The sequence below is a fragment of the Meriones unguiculatus genome, chromosome 8 (genome assembly GCF_030254825.1).
Source record: "Meriones unguiculatus strain TT.TT164.6M chromosome 8, Bangor_MerUng_6.1, whole genome shotgun sequence".
Lineage (NCBI taxonomy): Eukaryota > Metazoa > Chordata > Mammalia > Rodentia > Muridae > Meriones > Meriones unguiculatus.
In genome coordinates, this window is record NC_083356.1 from 53,601,393 (window position 1) to 53,623,575 (window position 22,183).

The following is a 22,183-nucleotide window of genomic DNA, read 5'->3' on the forward strand; positions in this document are numbered from 1 at the left end:
AAGTCTATAGCCAACATCAAACTAAACAGAGAGAAACTTAAAACAATCCTACTGAAATCAGAGACAAGACAAGGCTGCCCACTCTCTCCATATCTCTTCAACATAGTTCTTGAAGTCCTTGCTAGAGCAATAAGACAATTAAAGGAGATCCAGGGGATACAAATTGGAAAGGAAGAAGTCAAAATATCATTATTTTTTAAATTTTTAATTATTTTTATTAATTGCACTTTATTCACTTTGTATCCCCTATAAACCCCATAAACCTCCTCCCCTCCAAATACCACCTTCCCTCTTCCTTGGGGGAGGTCCTCCTTTCCTTCCTTCTTATCCTAGACTGTCATCTTCTGTGGCCTGAAAAGGCTACTCCTCCCTCAGGGGGAGGTGATCAAAGAGGAGGCCAATCAGTTTATGTCAGAGGCAGTCTCTCTTCCCATTACTATGGAACCAACTTGGATACTGAACTGCCATGGGCTACATCTGTGGAGGTTTTTGAGACAGGGTTTCTTTGTGTAGCCTTAGCTGACCTGGAAATTACTCTGTAGACCAGGATGGGTTGGATCTCCTAGAGATCTGCCTGCCTCTTCCTCCAGAGTGCTAGGATTAAAGGCTTGTATTACTAGGCCCTATTTATTATTTCCCTTTTTGATATCCACACAGGGAGCCATGAATTACAGAAGACTCCTTGTGCAATACATGTGATATACAGAACTCATCTATTGAAGCAAACTTTCTCAAAGCATAAGGTTAGTCTCAGGAAATAGATGAATACTTGAAAAAGCAGTATTCTGCAGTTTATTATGTATGAGGTTAAGGTTTTCTTGATAGAGTTGTCAGTCACAAAGTATGACGGGTTTATGTGGGTTGTAGAATAATGAATATTATATTGTGCTACAAATCAATGCCATGGCATTCAGGTGGGTGTAGAAGTGATTTTCAGGTAGAAGAGTTCAAGGACTTGTCACTACAGCAAGGAAAGCTGATTCTCAGAAAAAAAAAATGAATTGGAAAGGTTGATTGGACCTATTCTTGCACAACTTTAGTGAAAACTTGAAGCCTTGTTAAAGGCCTCCTGATTGCCATGAGTCTCATGTACAGAGGGGCTTAGAGGCAAAACAAGATTTCTGTTTTTGTTTAAAGCCATAGACTTCATGGATAGAAACCTAGAATTCTTTACTGAACAGCTCTTAGCTCGCACTAACTTTTCTCTGTGTCTCTATTACATATGAATCAGATGCATAGTTTGTCTATATTATTGGTTTGTTGGGATTAAAGGAGGTGTGAAAATAGTGCTTAAAAGAATGTAAATACTTGTAAAGTTTTATTTCTAGTTTCCTTAAGCATAATGAAACACATGAGGAATCATCTTGAAATTATTGTGTAGCACAAAGTTTCATATTTAGATAGAAAATTTATTGTATTTATACTATTTACTTAATTCAGAGAAAGTTTTGATTTGCCAAAATTAGTCAGCTCCTTTTTTCCAAAGTCACCCAATGGCATCATATCAATGTTCATCTTCACAAACTTGTCACTTTTTAAAGAAAAGACAATTGGTAAGAGAATATTCATTGTATTTTCTATATACCACACATCATATTTCAAAAATAGAAAAATATTATCAAGATGTATTGTGTAATTGCCACCCTATAAAACCAACTTACCTCAATGGTCTCATGAAGGGTCACACATTAACAATTTTGTGAGCAAACATAAGGCAAGAAAGATGTAATGCCTTATATAGCAATAGTCAAATGAATCATTTTTTTTCCAGGCAAAAACTTTGTAGTTTCTATTTGAGAGTTCTGCATGAGAAAGGCATGTTGCATATTTTCAGACAACTTAAATTTTGGTTGACAAGGGATACATACCTTGTGGCAATGTAACCTGTTCCTAAACACAGTTTTACAGAAAAACAAGAAAGTCTGTATGTAATTATCAGTAGATAAAGTGACACTGCCCCTCATGTAACCATGCAATTAAATGAAACTGTGTAATAGAATATGTAATGCAAAACAAATAGAAAACTCACTGATGAATACCAAACATGCATAGTACTGTCATTATTGTTAATTCCTAGAATATTTTGGCAGACAATAGTCACAATTTTTCTTGATAATTGCAGAAGAAAAGTAAATGAGCCTCGTCTATAGAGCGGCAACCATGCCCTGGGTCTTGGGATTATTTTACGTTCATTTGCAGCTTTAATTGCTGTAAACATTTGTGTTGATACTAGTATTACCATTTTATAAAAACTGAGGAGAGATTCAGGTTTGTCTCATATTATGGCCTCAATTTATTCTACTGCTGAAATTATAGTATTGCAATGTATAGAATTTGTAAGCAAGTACTAGGTGTTTGATATAGTTCAATGTATAAGACACATCTCAGAATCACTTGCCATGCTTTCCTGTAGTTTTTGTTTTATGAGTCTAGGCAGTAACAATGTCAATGAAAATATAAAGAACACTGCTTTACTGATTAGCAGAGGACATTGATTCTACTTCTGCTACCAGGTCACATATGGTTACAAAGTCCAGATTAAGTATTGAGTTTTGGAGACGTCTCTAATTTGAAATAATAATAGTAAAATATGTGCATTGAATATTGACCAAATTAATTTTAGATATTTAAATAATATACTTATGTAACCAGTACATAAATAACATATATAGGAATCAATATCCTGCTATGTGTGCTGAAACATACTTACCCTCCCAGCATTAAATAGGCATAAGCAGGAAAGTTAACTTTTGGGACAAAGCAAGTCCCAGTTCTATCAGGGATACATGCTGAAACTTCCTCTCTGAAAATCCAAAGCTGAGCCAATAAAAAGTTTCCAAAGACTTATTTCTATTCTATGCTGACAATGGAGCCTCTCTTGCCTGTCTCCAAAATATAATTTGAGAAAAAGACAAGGGATATGTTATACTAAGCTGTATTTTTTTTTCTACAATGTCTACTTTATCTTTGTATAGTATTTTACATTCAGTCATTAGAAGTAGTAAAAAGTTAGTTGCCCTGTTCATAGTAAACATTCAGTAAGTGTAGCAAGAAAAAAATTATAAAAATATTACATGATATATCTAATTTAGTATAGGATAAACATGTTAAATATACTGTAGCATTATTATATATCATATGAAAAAATGCATAATATGATCCTGAAGGCCATTATTATTATGCTAATAATTTTGTGGATGACTCTATAGCTAAGAAATTAGGCATAATATTTACCTGTGTACAGATAAATCCTGAGTTACCTAGGGATCACAAAGCATGAGACATAAAGAATATCTATCTATGCAAAGTGTATTTTGTATTTTTTTCATTATACTAGCTCTATCTAGTGGTAACACACAAAAATTACATTGAACTAATGAGTATAAATTAATATTCTAATTTTCAACTTATTAAAGTTTAATAAACCAAATACCAAATATTTAACATATACTAAATTTTATCACATGTTATTATTTTGTACAATATTTGTTTTGCTAATGCTATTTTTAGTTTTGTTCCAAATATTTAGCATAATATCCACTCTCTGTTTGGGTACAGATTATTGTTAATCAGAGGAAAGACTATTAAAGAGAGGACCCCTGAGACTTAAATATAGTATATAAGCAAAAGCTGATCAAAAAAGGAAGCAAAACTTTTCTTTCTATTAGCAACCATTTTTTTCTCTTTCAATGTGTTCATGACAGAACTAATTATTAAAGATGGTTAATACTAAAACTGGTTCAGCTTAAGCTGGGTGTGGAGACACACACATATAATCCAGCACTGTGGCAGGCTGAGGTATGAGGATCACTGTGAGTTCAAGGCCAGCCTGGTCTACAAGTGAATAAAGGACAACCAAGGCTACACAGAGAAATCTGTCTCAAATAAAAACCATTAATACTAATAATGAAAAATTGGTTCAGCTTTTGATTTGTAATTTGGGCATTGATTCTGGCATATAACGCTATTTGAAATATAAAAATGCTTAACGTTTTAAAAGATAATAAATTTAAAAGTAGAGGAATCATTTGAGTTCATGATGCCTAATAATGTTAATGATATTAATAAATACATATCATATAATCTCTATCATTTTAAATGATTTAACTTAATTTAAAATTATATATATATATATATATATATATATATAGAGAGAGAGAGAGAGAGAGAGGTTACATATATTTCTTTCAATGCAACCAAATTTTTCCAGAAATTATATTACAAAATCACACTTTACTTGTTATCTACTACCTTTTGCATATCACACAAGAAACTTGTAATTTACCTTCTAATATTTTCATATTTTCCAATGTCCTGTTATTGGGTAAAGGGAATTACTTAGCTGTTTTCATAAAATGATAATCAAGTATGTGATTTCTAACACCATTTTCTATTCCCCTGATGAATAGATGTATCAGCAAGGCGGTTCTGTTGACCTAAAACAGAAGTGACAGCACATTATTTGTAATGCGTCCTATGGTGAATAAGGCACAGGATGCTTACAAGTGGAAGGGAATGAGACCACTAATTCTGGTCATCTACAAAATCTCCTGATCATGGTATAAATACAGGAATAAATAGAAAAATATGGAAGCTGTAGACTTATTTTGAAGATTCATACAGCTAAAAACAATTTTGAGGATAACATTGTCATTTTAGAATTGGCAATTTAGCAATGTCTTAGTTTTAATAATTTGTTACATGGCTTCTTTGAAGGTTATAGTCAAATTTTTTCCCTAAATTTTAAGAGTAGTTTTAAATTGGTTTTCTTTGATAAGGATAAGTAAAAAAGTATTTTGTTAACAAATGAAAAACTGTTTAGTGAAAATTAATTTTAGGTCTATTCCAGAATCCACATTCCCCAAATGAAATGAAAGATGTATACTAAAGACTATAGGCCATGGTTGGTATTTTTTTCAGTCATTTGCTCAAATTTTATTTTGCTGTTGTTACAAAACACTCTAGCCAAACCCAAGAAAAGACTGATTGATTTTTTTTTTTTCTTATACCTCAGGTTCACTGTCCTTCATTGAGAGAAATCAAAACAGGAACTCAGGAGAGGAATCTGAGGATAGCCTGCTGTCTATTCTATTCAGCAACACCTCTGACCGTGGAACTCACAGCCAAGGTAATATAAGAGGAATGATGGAGAATGCTGTTTGGGGGTATTCTTGAGAACTCTTTGGTTAGCTTTTCTTAAAAACAAAAACAAAAACAAAAACCTTGTTATTGATTCTCTGTGAATTTCATACCATGCAGCCCATACCTCGCTGTCCCCGCATGGCATCCTGCTGCCCTAGTAATCTCACCTCCAAAACAAAACAATAACAGTAACAATAACAAAGTGTCTTGCATTGGAAATTGCAATGGATCACAGTGTGTCTCACAGTATACCCTCTTACCCAGAGAGCTTTCCTTGCAAAGGTTGACTGGATTGAGTCATTGGTTTGGATCAAAGCATAGATAAAGTAGATGTTCATGTGTGCTCAGAGCCCTGGATGTAAGTCTTGGTGGAAGCTAAGTTGTTCAGCTCATCATCTCTGCTCTTCCAGCACCACCTGGACCAGCTCTCAGGCTCTGTCCTGATAAGGATGTGGTGATAGCTCTTACTCTCTTATGCCCTAGGGTCCAGGTCTCCAGTGCCCCTACCATTAGGGTTAGCAAAGCTAGCTACTGTGCTGCCTAGGCATGGTGCAGGCCTGCTCTCCCAAATATTACTGCTAGCACTCACAAATTTGAGGTCAGCTCTCCTGCTTGACAAAGGAGAGGAGGGGTAGGAATGTTGGGATGCAGTGGAGAAGAACTTACCTACAGAAAGAGCTGAAGACAGCAAGCTGGACTTTCTCACAATATTTATCAATTAAAACAATGCCTCACAGACATGTTTACAAAGTGACTTGGCAAAGAAAATTAGTAAATGAGACTCTTTACAGGTGATTCTTGGAAGTGTTAATATGAGAGCTAATGCTAACTAGTACAATGGTATTAGGGATATCACCCACCATTTCACCTATATCTTTTATTTATTTATTTATTTATTTATTTATTTATTCATTTATTTTACAATGTGAGAATAAAACTGAATGGATTTTCAAGAACAAATAATATCAATAAAAATAGTGTGAAGTAAGCTTCCTAGTAGTGGAAACAGGGACTGTCTCTGGCATAAACTCAGTGGCTAGCTCTTTGATCACCCCCCACCTAGGGGGGAGCAGCCTTACCAGGCCATAGAGGAAGATGATGCAGCCAGTACTGATGAGATCTGGACTTGGAGAGGAGCATGGGAGGAGAAGAGGCAGAAAAGGTGGGGTTGGGAGGGGACAATGGAGATGGCTACAGCTCGGATACAAAGTGAATAAACTGTATATAATAAAAAAATAATTAATTAAAAATAGTGTGAAGTTACAGTTTCTGAGTTCTATTTTTTTTCTTATATAGTTTATTGGTGTTTAATTTCTTAAGTGCTTTATATATGCTGGATATTAGCCCTCTATCAGATGTAGGGTTAGTGAAGATCTTTTTCCATTTATAGGCTGTCGCTTTGTTCTGATGATGACAGTGACCTTTGCTTTACAGAAGCTTTTCAGTTTCATGAGGTCCTATTTATTGATTATTGATCTTAGAACCTGAGCTGTTGGTGTTCTGTTCAGGAAGTTGTCTCCTGTGCCAATGGGTTCAAGGCTCTTCCCCACTTTTTCTTCTAACAGATCTAGTGTGTCTGGTTTGATGTTGAGGTCTTATATTCACTTGGACTTTGCTTTTGAGCAAGGTGATAAATATGGATCTATTTGCATTTTCCTACACTTAGACATCCGGTTAAACTGGCACCATTTGTTGAAGATGCTGTCTTTTTTTCTTTTTTTCTTTTTTCTTTTTTCCATTGTATGGTTTGGTTTCTTTATAAAATTCAGGTGTTCATAGATGTGTTGGTCTGGGTCTTCAATTTGATTCCAGTGATTCTCCAGTCTGTTTCAATGCCAGTACCATGCCATTTTTATTACTGTTTCTCTATCGTAAAAACTTGAGATCAGAGATGGAGAAACTTCCAGATATTCTTTTATTGTAAAGGATGTTTTAAGCCAACCTGTTTTTTTCCCATAAGAAGTTGGTAATTGTTCTTTTAAAGTCTGTAAAACATTGATAGGAACTACATTGAATCAGTAGATTGTTTTTGGTAGGATGGCCATTTTTACTATATTAATTCTAAAGGTCCATGAGCATGTGAGATATTTCCATGTTGATATCTTCTTCAATTTCTTTCTTCAGAGACTTGAAAATTTTTTCATACAAGTCTTTCACTTGCTGGGTTAGAGTTATACCATATTATCTGACAAACCTTCTATTCTGCCCACAAATCATTGTTTTTGTAGCTTACACAACTAAATATTATAATTATCAATTAAAATATCTTATTTTGGCATGATGATTGCCACATGTAAAAGATAAACACATGCATTGCTCTCTTCAATAATTGTATATCAGTGATTCATTGGCTTTTAGTCTCTTAAGGTATAATTTTCGGTCAGTGTTCCCTGAAAAACACAAATGAGAACAAAGTAAACAAGTAAAATAAAGACCAAAAATTAAAACCTATGTATTAATCACTATGTAAAAAAGGACCCAGTCTGTAGTATAGACTCTAGGAACAAATAGTGATAAGCAGATGGCTACAGGTCAGCAAAAGAACACATTCAACAAAAATCAGGACATCATGGCTTCACCAACAACCCCCAAAATCAATGGTTATTTTAATTCATCCAGAAACACAGGAGAATGATCTCAAATCTGTACTTATCCAGTTACTAGAGGCACATAAAATTTAAAAAGAAAAACAGAAACAAAGTTAGTGAATTAAAAAAAATGTAAGAGAAAAAAAGAAAGGGAAAAAAGCATGCATGTAAAGATTGCACATTTACTTATAAGTAAATAATATTATAAAATATATAAGTACATTTAAGTACATGAAAACTACATAATAGCTGACAATAAATTATCCAAGTTTTTATATAGATACATATTAAACTGGTCTCATGGAATAATTTAGAAAAAAAAATTTCAATCTAGAAGAGTAAGAGACATGAACTCAGTGGCTGGCTCTTTGACTACCTTCCCCTGGGGAGAGTGCAGCCTTACCAGGCCACAGAGGAAGACAATGCAGCCAGTCTTGATGAGACTTAATAGACTAGGTCAGAGGAAAGGGGAGGAGGACTTCCCTTATTAGTGGACTGGGGGAGGGTCATGGGAGCAGATGAGGGACAGAGGGTGGGACTGCGTGGAGATAAGGAAGAGGGCTACAGCTGGGATACAAATTGAATAAATTGTAATAAAAAATAAATAAAAGGATAAAAAGCAAAAAATAAATTTCAGAAAGCACTGAATAAGATTTTTCTTAATGTATTTTGGGTGTAGCTATGCACTTGGGAAAACTATGAACAGAATGTGTACTGAATTTATTCTATTGACAAATAAAGAGAGGTGTATATGGAAATAAAACCCAGTCTGAAATGTCCATTGTGCATATTAAATTTGTTAATAAAATTAAAATAATGAACTAATACATATCTTCTGTGAATCCATAAAAAGAAATTCTTGTAGGTAATATTAGTTTTTACCCCTTTTGCTCTGTGGTTGCCTAAATGTTTGTATTGGAGTATTGATGAAGGATCATCACCATCAATTATTTTGCTCACATTAGTATCCTCAAACTCTTGAATCTACCTTCCCTAAACTATAGTCACTACACAAGTCACTGTTTTAGTGAGGTCTTTTATTACTCCCACTCACTGACTGTCTATTCACATTTACCCAGTTGGTCTTGGTGTCCTAGGCTCATGCACACAGTGATTCAATTGATGACTTACAAAGGATATTCAAAAGTGACCTGGACTTACTCTCCATGCTCAGCCAACTTAACAGACAAAACTCAAATAGCAGTTAAAGTATGTGGACATTGCTGCCAGTTCTGATAAGACCTGATAAGCTATGGTCAGATGAAAGGGGAGGAGGACCTCCCCTATCAGTGGACTTGGAGAGGGGCATAGAAGGGAATGAGTGAGGGAAGGTGGGATTGGGACAGGATGAGGGAGGGGATACAGCTGGGACACAGAGTGAATAAACTGTAATTAATATAAAAAATTAAAATTTAATTTAAAAAGTATGTGTGTGTAGTGGGGTGGGTATGATATGTCTGGTTTTCAATTCATTCCATCAATTATTAGTCTGTGCTTATTCATAAGTATTGATCTGTATTTTTTCTTCTGTTTTTATTTTATTATTTATGTATTATTTATTACAATTTATTCACTTTCTATCCCAGTTGCAGCCCTTCCCTCATCTCCTCCAGGTCCCACCCTCCTCCCTCTTTCTCCCCTATGTTCCTCCCCTAGTCCACTGAAAGGGGAGGTCCTCCTCCCCTACTATAGGGTCCTAGCCAATCAGGTCTCAGTAGGACTGGCTGCATCATTTTTCTCTGTGGCCTAGCTAGGCTGCATAGCCCAGAAGGAGGTGATCAAAGAGCAAGAAAACAAGTGCATGTCAAAAACTGTGCCTGCTACAATTAATAATGGACCCACTTGGAGACTGAGGTGTCTATGGGCTACATTTGAGCAAGGGGTGTAGGTCTTCTCGATGCATGGTCCTTGGTTGGAGTATAGTTCTCTGCAGATCTCCTGGGTCTGTGAATTCTGGCTCTGTTGGTCTCCTTGTCCCATTCAGATCCTTTATCTCTCTCTTCTTCCATAAGATTCCCTGCAATCTGCCCAAAGTTTGGCTGAGTCTTCTCCCCCTTCTGATGTCTATCCCGTTGTTTGCCCTTCTGAATGAGGACTGAACACCTTTCCTAGTGTTCTCCTTGTGTTTAGCCTTAGAACTATAGATTTTAGTGTGTTTATCCTATATTACATGTTTAATAACCACTTACATGTGAATATATGCCATGTGTGTCTTTCTGCTTCTGGGTTAGCTCACTCAAGAAGATCTTTTCTAGTTCCCATAATTTGCTTGCAAATTTCATGACTTTCCTGTTTTTAATTTCTGAGTAGTATTTCATTGTGTAAATGTACCACAGCTTCTGTATCCATTTCTCCACTGAGGGACATCTGATTTGTTTACAGATTCTGGCTATTAGGAATAGTGCTGCTATGGGCATGGTTGAGCAAATGTCCTTGTTGTATCGGTGAGCATACTTCGTATATATGCCTAGGAGTATTATAGGTGGATCTTGAGGTAGCACTATTGCTAATTTTCTAAGAAAGCACCAGATTAATTTTCAAAGTTGTTGTGTAAATTTATATCATATATCATATAGGAACTCTTCAGTACATCTGATTATTTATTTTTATTTTTATTATTAGTTACATTTTGTTAACTCTGAATCCCAGTTGTATCCTGCTCCCTCATTCCCTCTCAATCCACCCTCCCTCCCCCATCTCCACCCTGCCCCTTTCCAAGTCCACTGATTGAAGAGGACTTCCTCCCCTTTCATCATACCCTGTTTTATCAGGTATCTTCAGGACTGGCTGAAAAGTCCTCTTCTGTGGCCTAGCATGACTGCTCCTCCCTTGTGGGGGGAGGTCAAAGCGCCTGCCATTGAGTTCATGTCAGAAATAGTCTCTGTTCCCCTCACTAGCGTAACCCACTTGGTTACTGAGCTACCACGGGTACCTCTAAGCAGAGGTTCTAGGTTATATCCATACATGGTCCTTGGTGGAGTATCATTCTCAGAGAAGACCCCTGTACCCAGATATATTTGGTCCTTGTGGAGCTCGACCCTCTCCACGTCATACTAAGTTCCCCTTCTTTCACATGATTCCATGTTTTCTCAGACAATTAGGAATAGTGCTTCCTCAAGACCCAGCTATACCAATCCTATGCATATACCCAAAATTTGCTCAAGTACACAACAAGGACATTTGCTCAACCATGTTTGTAGCGGCTTTATTTATAATAGCCAGAACCTGGAAACAACCCAGATGTCCGTCAACAGAGGAATGGATACAGAAATTGTGGTATTTTTACACAATCAGCAATCAAATCGAGGAAATCACGAAATTTGCAGACATCTGATCATTTCTAAACAAATGTTTGTTTCTTCATTCCTTACTCCTGTTAATTCTTCAAGTTGAACTAATTTTAAAGCTTTTCATTCTATTTGTACAATTTTCAAGGAAATATATATTTTAAACATTACTTTATATGATCTTTTATATAATGTTGAATGACTCTTACCTTCTAAAAATATAACATTGCTTTCTTTGAAAGAATGCTATATGGAAATAGATAATTTTATCCTTACCTTGATTCTGTTAATGGATATACTTGAGATATTAAGATTTATGCTAGTCATTTTAGGTGGCATTGCTTAGAAAACCACTCTTTATTTTTTCTTAATCTTAGAAATTTTTTATTGTTTTATTTTTATTATTAGTTTCATTTTATTAACTGTATCCCAGCTGTATCCTGCTCCCTCATTCCCTCCCAATCTCACCCTCCCTCCCTCATCTCCTCCCTGCCCCTTTCCAAGTCCACTGTTTTATCAGGTATCTTCAGGACTGGCTGCAAAGTCCACTCTTAATACAGCTATAGTAAAGTTTATATAATTTGCAATTGAGAATTGGACAGAAAATTATGTAAACAGTTATATGATTTTTACATCAGGACAATTCCTTTAGATGGAAAGATAATAATGTTGAGATCAAGGTATAACCAGAGTTTATTAAATATGATTTTATATCTAAATATTCACTTCAGCTATCATCTGTTCAAGAAAACGTGCAAAATGCCACACTCAACAAAGCATCATTAGTGAATTAATTAATATATCTCAGCAAATCTGTTGTGTTTAGTAAAACAGTTTTTACAAATAATTTTAGAAGTAAGCATATTGACAGAAATTTAGTAGATGTTCTGGTAATTTTTAAATTTACTACTCTATTACTTATATTGAAACCTTCCTTCCGGGAAAGTGATAGTAGCTTTTATATCTCAGCATTCTGATGACACTAGGAGACCAACGACCTCAGAATGTGACAAGATTTGCAAACTGAATTCTCAATGTTATTTGACCAATAAGCAATCATGAAGAAAAATATTTTTTGGTTTAATAGACTGCTGATCAAACAGGAAGATTCAAGAATGTGGTTTATAATGACATCCAACACATGGTAGGATTTTTGCTGTTGTAGCTATCTCTGAGTCATCCATGTTTCTTCAAGTAATTCCGTACACATATCCGCATAAGAAGTCCAATACAACTGCTCTTCACCAACCTAGACTTGCCTGTAATATTATTTTTTCTTTATATTATTTACACTTTATTTGCTTTTTCCCTTTTGCAGCTCCCTCCTTCATCTTCTCCCAGTCCCTCCCCCTTCCCTCTGTTCCCGTATCCCTCTTCCCTAGGACACATACAGGGGAAGACTTCCTCCCTTATTTTCTGGTCCTAGGCGAACAGGTCCCATCAGGACTATCTGGGTCCTCTTCCTCTGTGGGCTGGCTAGATCACCCCACCAGGGAGAAGTGCAAAAATTTCTTTAATCTATAGTTAATTGGTAATATGTTTGGGCATGATCATGTTTAGTTTAATCTATGAAAGGTTACAGAAAATTATCAATATTTTAATCACAGTTTCTTGAAACTAATAATAAGAAGAAAAGTGTGTCAATCTTCCCTCTTAGAAATGAATCTTATCTTATCAATCCCATATTCTCATTTATGACTATCTTAAAGTAAAAAAGGGTTTCAAAGAATAAACTGTTTTGAAATGGATATGGCAATTACAATACAGAATACCATCTATATTTTAGGAAGCTACAAGTTTTTATTTTGATATATTCAGCCTGGTGAATATATATATTCCCCCCCCCCAAAAATATATATATATATATATATAAACTCTTGCAAGAAATATATACTGATAGGGGAGGTTCTCCTCTCCTTCCATCTGACTGTAGCCTATCATGTCTTATCAGGACTGGCTGTACTGCCGTCTTCTGTGACCTGGTAAGGCTGCTACCCCCTCAGGGGAAGCGGATCAAGGAGATAGCCAGTGAGTTCAGTTCAGAAACAGTCCCTGTTCCCCTTACTGGGGAACCCACTTGGTGACTGAACTGGAATGGGCTACATCTGTGCAGGGGTCCTAGGTTATCACCATGTATAGTCTTTGGTTACAGTATCAGTCTCCATAAAAGAACCCTGTACCCAGATTTTTTTTTTGGTTCTTTTGCTCTCTTTGTGGAGCTCCTGTTTCCTCTAGGTCTCTCATCATCCCCCTTCTTTTATAAGATTCCCTGCACTCTACCCAAAGTTTGGCTATGAGTCTCAGCATATGTTTCAATACCATGAAAAAAGAGGAATGGAGGGTAGGTTGGGAGGGGACAAGGGAGAAGGCTACAGCTTGGATAAAAAATGAACAAATTGTAAAAATAAATAAAGTTAAAAAATTAAAAACAGAAAAAGTGCATATGTAGAATGGGCTTATACAGGTTGTGTTAGTAACTGTTTCTTAATTTGATTCATTAAAATATATTTTAAAATGTTACTCAAAAAAAAAGAAATATTTACTGATAATTTGATAAAAACCAGACACATTTTAGTTTGAAGTAAGTTTTAGGTAAGTAAAGGTCAAAACTACTTTAGTCAACAATCCTGTCAGGATAACAGGAATAATTTTTAATTCTTCGTTAGGTTATATCACATAACAGTGGTAAGCAGAAGAGGCATGCCAAACCTAGACACACTGTTTCATGCTGATTACTAACTACCTAGAAAACGCTCAGAAACATACAACCCAGATGCCCCTCAACTGAGGAATGGATACAGAAATTGTGGAATACTATTCAGCAATTTAAAACAAGGAAATCATGAAATTTGCAGGCAAAAGGTGAGATCTAGAAAATATCATTCCAAGTAAAGTATCCCAGAAGCAGAAAGACACACATGGTATATACTCACTTATAAGTGGATATTAGACATATGCTATAGGATAAACAAACTTAAATTTGTACACCTAAAGTACCTAAGCAAGAAGGAGGAACCAGGATAAGATAATCAATCAGAAAGGCAAACAGGACAGATATCGGAAGAGGGAAAAAACAGGAAACAGGACAGGAGCCCATCACATAGAGATTCTGAAAGATTCTACCCAGTAAGGTGTCAAAGCAGATTCTGAGATTCGTAGCCAAACTTTGGGCAGAGTGCAGGTAATCTTATGAAAGAAGGGGAAGAGAGAAAGACTTGGAAAGGACAGGATCTCTACAAGGAGAGCAACAGAACTAAGAAATCTGGACCCAGGGTCTTTTCTTAGACTGATACTCCAACCAAGGACCATGCATGGAGAAAATTTAGAACCCCTGCACAGATATAGCCCATGGCAGCTCAGTATCCTAGTTAGGGGAATACGGACTGTCTTTGACATGAACTCAGTGGCTGGCTCTTCAATCACTTTCTCATAAGGGAGGAACAGCCTTTCCAGGTCACAGAGGAATACAATGCAGGCAGTTCTGATGAGACATGATAGGCTAGGTTCAGATGGAAGAGGAGTAGGCTCTCCCCTATCAAAGGACTTGGAGAGGCATGGAAGGAGAAAAGGGAGGAAGGGCAGAATGAGAGAGGATGCTACAGCTGGGATACAAAGTGAATAAACTGTAATAAATTTTTTAAAAGTTAAAAAAGAAAGGAACATTTTATGAACAAAAGCATGGAAGTAAGAGAGGGAGAAAGACAACAATGTCTAAGAACTAGACAAAAATGGCCCAGTTAAAAAAACACAGTGCATGGTTTTACATAGAATACACAGTGTGGAGAAGACCATAAAAAATAGACAAGCAGGCAAATTTTCCCCCTTGGCTCTCTAGAATTTGTGAAATAATAGGCACAGGATCCATCAGAAAAATATCACAACAAAATGACAGGAAACTGATGCTTGGAGTACTATGAAGTGGTTATCAATAACAACCTTATGACCACTGAAATGTAATCATATGGAACAAAATTGTACTTGTTTGGAATGCATTTATTATTGAAAATGGTCTTTCTTGTACAAGAACTTCATAGTGCTTGCTGAATTTGGTCATCTTTCCAGCAACAATTTGGTTATTATGCCCTTAGTAGCTTAGAGTTATACTTTAATATCCTTTCCTCTCTTCATGTATGTGCCACAAGGAACAGTAAATGGTGGGGATAAAATTACTTTCAGGGAATGAGCTTCTAAGATAAACACATAATAAATGTGGGTTTCAATATGCGTAAGTATCTTAGAGAGCTCAGAACAGCTCTTGCCTTTAAAACTGGCCAAAATGACTACATATTTTACAATTAATAAGGTAGAGAAAAAACTAACACATAAATCAGAAACTATTTACATGTTAAAGAATGGAAAGTGGCTGCTTAGTCTTGAGATACACAACTGAGCTGAGTTTCCAGTTTGGGAAGCAGTGGTCCAAGCAATATTATAGGGTAAACAGATTTAGTAGTACTACATATATAAACAGGCTTCTATGGGTGTTGTTGTAGGTGGTGATTAATATTTACTATTGATATTCTTCTGACAATGCTGCTATTATTCCTAGACAGCTGTATAACCAAATCACCACACAAAGACTGGGTTTATTTAGTTAAACTAGAACACAATGCAGGGCAATAGTTACTCCATCCTAAATCTCCAAGCCCTCATAGTTTCCTAACATTTAGATTTCCCATATTATACCTGCTTTTAGTGATATATTAGGTCCAGTCCATCTCTCCACGCTGTTCCAAGATCTCTCCTTTAGCTCTCTCTCCAAGCTCCCTCACCCTTTCTCCTCCACTCATTTCCTGTTCTCTAGCTCCTCCCCTCTTTCCTGTCCTCTGGCTCCTCCCTTTGCACAACATGGTGGCTAGTTGTTTTATTTTGGCCTGTTTACACACAGCTGAGACAGGATGCTTAGAATAAGTATCACAATGCAATATCCAGATTGAAACCGGGGGGGGGGGGGCAGAAATCATCATTTGAATGAACAAGGGTAAGGTGTATACAGTTTAAAAGAACATTATACCAACAGGGTGTGTTTGTTTATGAAGTACAAATGACTAAAGGAACTGTGGTCAATGATTTCGATAAACATAATCAATACTTATACATACAATCTCATTTTTATTCCATTTTATTTTTATACTGGTATCCAGAAATTAATCTTTATATGCTTGACTTTCTTGTAAAAGTACTAGTCAACTCTCCTTTTAGTAAATAACCTTTTTTATTACTACTTATTACTTGTTCTTACATAAGAGTTTGTGTATTATACATTCTCAGACTCTGCTTTTCTGCCTCTGAAAAATGTTCATATCCCTAACCACCACCTTTCTATGGCCTTCATAGGGGCTGTTGTTCCCATCTGCAAGTACACACTCAGAGAAAAGGAAGGGCTATTCATGACATTTCCTTAACTTTCCCCTTACCAGTCAGCAACTGCTACATCTTGTTAGATATTTACTTAATTATTTTATACTATTGTAAACATTTCTATATGGCTGTCTTACGGTTTTATAAATATTAAATTCAGTCCAATTTTTCCAAAATAAAAATCTATATCATTAATATTTAAAATATGAAAATTTTCTTTTTACTAACTAAAATCAGACTACTTAATACATTTTCTATAAAACTGTTTCATTTGCTGTACATCATATCCACATACCAAATAACTCAATATATAAACATCTTCCTTAATGTTAAGTTTCACACAATGATCAACATGCTAGCATTTAATAACAATAACTGTAGATATTATATTGGTCTGTGATCCTTATAATTAATTTCTTGCTATATAGACTTCAGTTTTATCACCTTTAATGTTAAAAGTAGCATAAAATAATACTCAGAAAAGTAGTTCATAAAATTATTCAAAATTGAGATGCTACATGAAAATTCCAAGCAACATTAAAACTGTTAGCTACAAAAATTAGTTTATTGGTTTATATACCTCTAGATTTGACACATAAGGAATTTTGATAGAGTGTGGCTCCATCTGCTTATTTTGTCCTGTGATAGTGGGTGATATGTACAGAGTAACCTTTGACTTATTGAGTACTATGCGGTGGGTAGTTTTACAATAATGAAGATTCTGATAATGGATTTCAGAACCCAGTTATTGCATGAGTTTGGTAATTATGTAACACTGGGAATTATTGAAAATGTCAGTATAACAGATTAGATAAAGAGAAAAGGTCAGTCTACTTTCTTTTTATTTGGTTATCCTCTTTCTGTTCACAAAACTCCTCCAGTACTCTTCACACACTGCCTAAAATGAAGTGACCAATAATGAGTAAGTGTTAAGCTTGGGAATTTTGTAATTTTCAAATTCTCATTTGCAAAATTTCTTACTTTCTTTTATATAATAGACTACCTATTCATATTCAAGATTTTTAATGAATTTAATATTCTGTTTGGTTTTTCTTTCATTGAGCTCATCATTTCAGTATTCTTGATTCGACTATTTTTATACCTACATGAAAATGAAATGGCGAGTAAATCCAAAGCCAGTAAATCTATTTGAAAATGAAATATGTTGACTGTCTCTGAACCATCAGGATCAAATGATGCTTCCTTTAGGGAAAGGGTATATTTTATCATGCCCAGTTTATCAAATTTATATTTTTGAAGATAGGAAAAAGTTGCGTCTCTCTATAAAGTGGTTTCTAAAGTTTACTTGTATTATTAAATTGGGATACAATTATTTATAAAAGAAAATTATAGTATTTTTCAGGAATCTTCAAATAAATTGAGTTGTACTGGATAATAACAGTCATGAGCTTACTGGAAAAAATAGAACTGAGCAGCACTCATCAATCCTGCTCAATATTTATTAATGGCACCCCGATCTTCACTGGGCAACCGCAAAAGCAATGAGCTCATGTTTTGTCTGTCCTCTAAAATATTAATAAGGATTGTGCTTTTTCTCTATCTTCCAGGTTCAATTAGGCTTGAAGAAGCTTCTGGCTAGAATTTCAGAAAAAAGGCATGCAGGGAAAATTAGAAGATTGAAATTTAAATATAATAATTTAAAAAGTAAGTTTTGACATTCAATTAATTAAAATTTGATTTTCAACATGAAAATAAAATTAACTTGTAAGTAAAATTTTTCAGTCTTTTTTTGGAGACAGTTTTAATGAAAGTCAACTTGAGTAATAATTAATATGGCAAAAAAGTAGTTGTGTGTTTAAATGTATGTAAATGCCAATAACAACTGTATCAATGTTTTAAAATAGCAAATTATACATCAATCTAATGAATAAAATGTGGGACTATTTAATTTACCAGGTATCTTCCTATTTTCATGTTGAAAATAATTGTTCATATAGCAGGATAACTCAAGACATTACACTAACTACAATCACATAACCAGCAGCCAAAACAAACACATGACTGATGATGTTTAAAATAACATAAAAAAGTTGTCTTTTAGAGTCACCAATACATAGTTGTACCACAGAAGATAACTTACCAAATTAACTCACTCTCTTTTATCCTCCAACCCACCTTCTCTCTTAACACATACATATACACAAACACATACATGCACACATGCATAAAAGCACGTGCACACACAAACATTCATGCACAGAAAGTTCTCACAGACCTCACTTCATGATGCAGAAAATAACACAAAATTTAGCCTGACCTATGTGGTCAATATTTGGTATATTAGAATTCAGCACAGAGGTCACTTATATAACAGCATTTTGCTAAACCATAGATTTATTAGTAGCAAACAAAACGTTTATTAATATATCTACTCATGCAACATTTGGATAAACTTCTTATGCTGTTGCATTAGCATTATAGGTATTCTGGATTAACGCATGTTTATTTTCAGTTATACAAGTAGTGGTTATAAATTACAAATCTCAAAACAGGGTAATAGCCAACAGCTAGTAATTCAAGATAAGTTTGTTTATCACACTGTCACATTTAATTTTATTAATGAATTTACCTAATATATTATTAATCCTATTTTAACTACAAAAACTTATTAATGAAAGCAGATGCTGAGACTTATGGCCAACTGTTGGGCAGAGTGCATAAAATCTTATGAAAGAAGTAGGAAATAGTAAGATCTGGAGAGGACAGGAGCTCCACAAGGAGAGCAACAGAACCAAAAAATTTGAACACAGGGAACTTCCCAGAGACTCATACTCCAACCAAGTAGCATGCATGGAGATAACCTAGAACCCCTGCACAGATGTAGTCCATGGCAGTTTAGTGTCCAAGTGGGTTCCATAGTAATGGGAAGAGGGACTGCCTCTGACATGAACTGATTGGCCTGCTCTTTGATCATTTCCCCTTGAGGGGGAGCAGCCTTACCAGGCCACAGAAGATGACAATGCAGCCACTGCTGATGCGATCGACTAGGATCAGAAGAAAGGAGAGGAGGACCTCCCCTATCAGTGGACTTGGGGAGGGGCATGCGTGGAGAAGGAGGAGGGAAGGTGTGATTAGGAGGGGAAGAGGGAGGGGTTTATGGGGGGATACAAAGTGAATAAAGTGTAATTAATAAAAATTTTTTTAAAAGAACTTAAGTTTGGTTCAAAAAAATTTATTTAGTCATTATCTGGGTTATATGCAATTTATATATTTGTATTCTGCTTTGGAACTGTAACTGGATGAGCTTGTCTGCTTTTTTACTTTGCAATAATAAAGCAAGTATTTTTCAGTTGAAAAAAAATGTATTAACTTTGTCTAAAACCGACAATGTTTTCTTTAATTTGTATTCTTTTGTTTTTACACAGGACTCAAGTAACTCAGCCTCACTGCAAACTCCATGTAGTGAAGATACACTATTTTTCTGCATTCATCTCCCCAGTGTTGAGATCAGGGCCATCTTCCACTGTGTATCACACTCATTTGAATTTGAAATCATTTTCTACATTTATCCACAATAAATAATGTCAAACTTAATGTGGTACTCTCTTTGGACTTGCCTACTCCTAACATATCTTGGACTTGTTGCTGTATTAAGAACATGGCCGCGGCAACAGCAAGGATATGAGCCTCTGTCATGCAAAACCAAATTTCCACCAAGGAAAGTACTCAATGTCACACCAAAGAATTAAAAAAGAAAACTTTTTCTAAAAGTTCTAAAAGCTCTCTAAGTGACCCTGAGTCCCAGCCTCTCACTCCTAAAGTCTATACAGATTCTCCAGGATGACTTAACTTGAATTTCCTTGAGACAGGAATGAGAAAGTTCTTCCTGAAGTCTCCTGTTGGATAGTTTTTAGAGAAGATTTTCATGAGAAACAGTAATTTCAACACTACCCACCAAATGAACATGCATCCTTCACAGTTAAAGCAAAGCTTGTAAAAGGAGCTGAAAGCATCCAATGCTCACTATTATAACGGAATAATTTGTTTTTTGGTTTTTTAAATTAATTTTTATCTTTCTATATTAATCACAGGTTATTTACTTTGTATCCCAGCAGTAGCCCCCTTCCTCACTCTCTCCCAATCCTACCCTCCCTCCTTCATCTCTCCCTTCTCCTTCCTAAGTCCACTAATAGGGGAGGTCCTCCTCCCCTTCCCTCTGACCCTAGCTTATAACGTATCTTCAGAGCTGGATGCAATGTCCTCCTCTGTGGCCTAGCAAGGCTGTCCTCCCCCCTCTTTTGGGGGTGGAGGAGGTCAAAGAGCCAGGCATTGAGTTCATGTCAGAAATAGTCCTTGTTCCCCTTACTAGGGTAACTACTTGGATACTTAACTACCATGACCTACATCTGAGTAGGGGTTCTAGGTTATATCCATACATGGTCTTTGTTTGGAGAAACAGTCTTATAGAAGACCCCTGTGCCCTGATATATTTAGTCCTTAAGGAGCTCCTGTCCTCTCTAGGTCTTACTAACTGCCTCCTCTTTCATATGATTCCCTGCACTCTGCCCAAGGTTTGTTTATGAGTCTGCTTTGATATACTGCTAGGTAGAGTCTTTCAGATGCCTTCTATGGTAGGCTCCTGTCCTGCTTTTTGTTTTTTTCCTACTTCCAATATCCGTCCCATTTGATTTTCTAAGTGAGGATTGATCAGCTTATCCTGGGTCTTCTTTCCAGTTTATCTTGTTTAGGTGTACAGATTTTAGTATGTTTATCCTATCTTATATGTCTAGTACCCACTTATAAGTGAGTATAGAGCATACGTATGATACTGCTTCTGGGATACCTCACTAGGGATGATCTTTTCTAGATCCCACCATTTGCCTGCAAATTTCACGATTTCCTTGTTTAAATTGCTGAGTACTATTCCATTGTGTAAATGTACCACACTTTCTGTATCCATTCCTCCATTGATGGATATATGGGTTATTTCCAGGTTTTGATTATTACAAAAATAGCTGCTACAAACATGGTTGAGCAAATGTCCTTGTTGTGTACTTGAGCATCATTTGGATACATGCCTAGGAGTGGTATAGCTGGATCTTGAAGAAGCAGTACTCCTAATTGTCTAAGAAAGGGCCAGATTGATTCCCGAAGTGGTTGTACAAGTTTGTATTCCCACCGGCATTTCCTCTCCAGCATGTATTGTCCCTGGAGATTTTGATCTTAGACATTCTGATGAGTGTAAGGTGAAATCTCAGGTTCATTTTGATTTGCATCTCTGTGATGGCTAAGGACTTTGAGCAACTCTTAAGGTGTTTCTCTGACAGTCTGTATTCTTCTGCAGAGAATTCTCTGTTTAGCTCCGTAGCCCATTTTTTAATTGGATTGCTTGATTGTCTTTTAATTTCTTAGTTCTTTATATATACTGGATATCAGCCCTCTGTCAAATAAAGGGTTGGTGAAGATTCTTTCCCAATTTGTAGGCAGTTGTTTTGTTTTGATGACGGTATTGCTTGGTTTACAGAAGCTTTTCATTTTCATGAGGTCACATTTATCTATTGTTGCTCTTAGAGCCTGTGCTGTTGGTGTTCTGTTCAGGAAGTTGTCTACTGTGCCAATGAGTTCTAGGCTGTTCCCCACTTTTTCTTCTAACCGATTTAGAGTATCTGGTTTTATGTTGAGGTCTTTGATCCACTTGGACTTTAGTTTGTGCAGGATGATAAATATGCATCTATTTTCATTTTTCTGCATGTGGACATCCAGTTGGACCAGCACCATTTGTTGAAGATGCTGTCCTTTTTCCATTGAATGGTTTTGGCTTCTTTGTCAAAAATTGAGTATTCA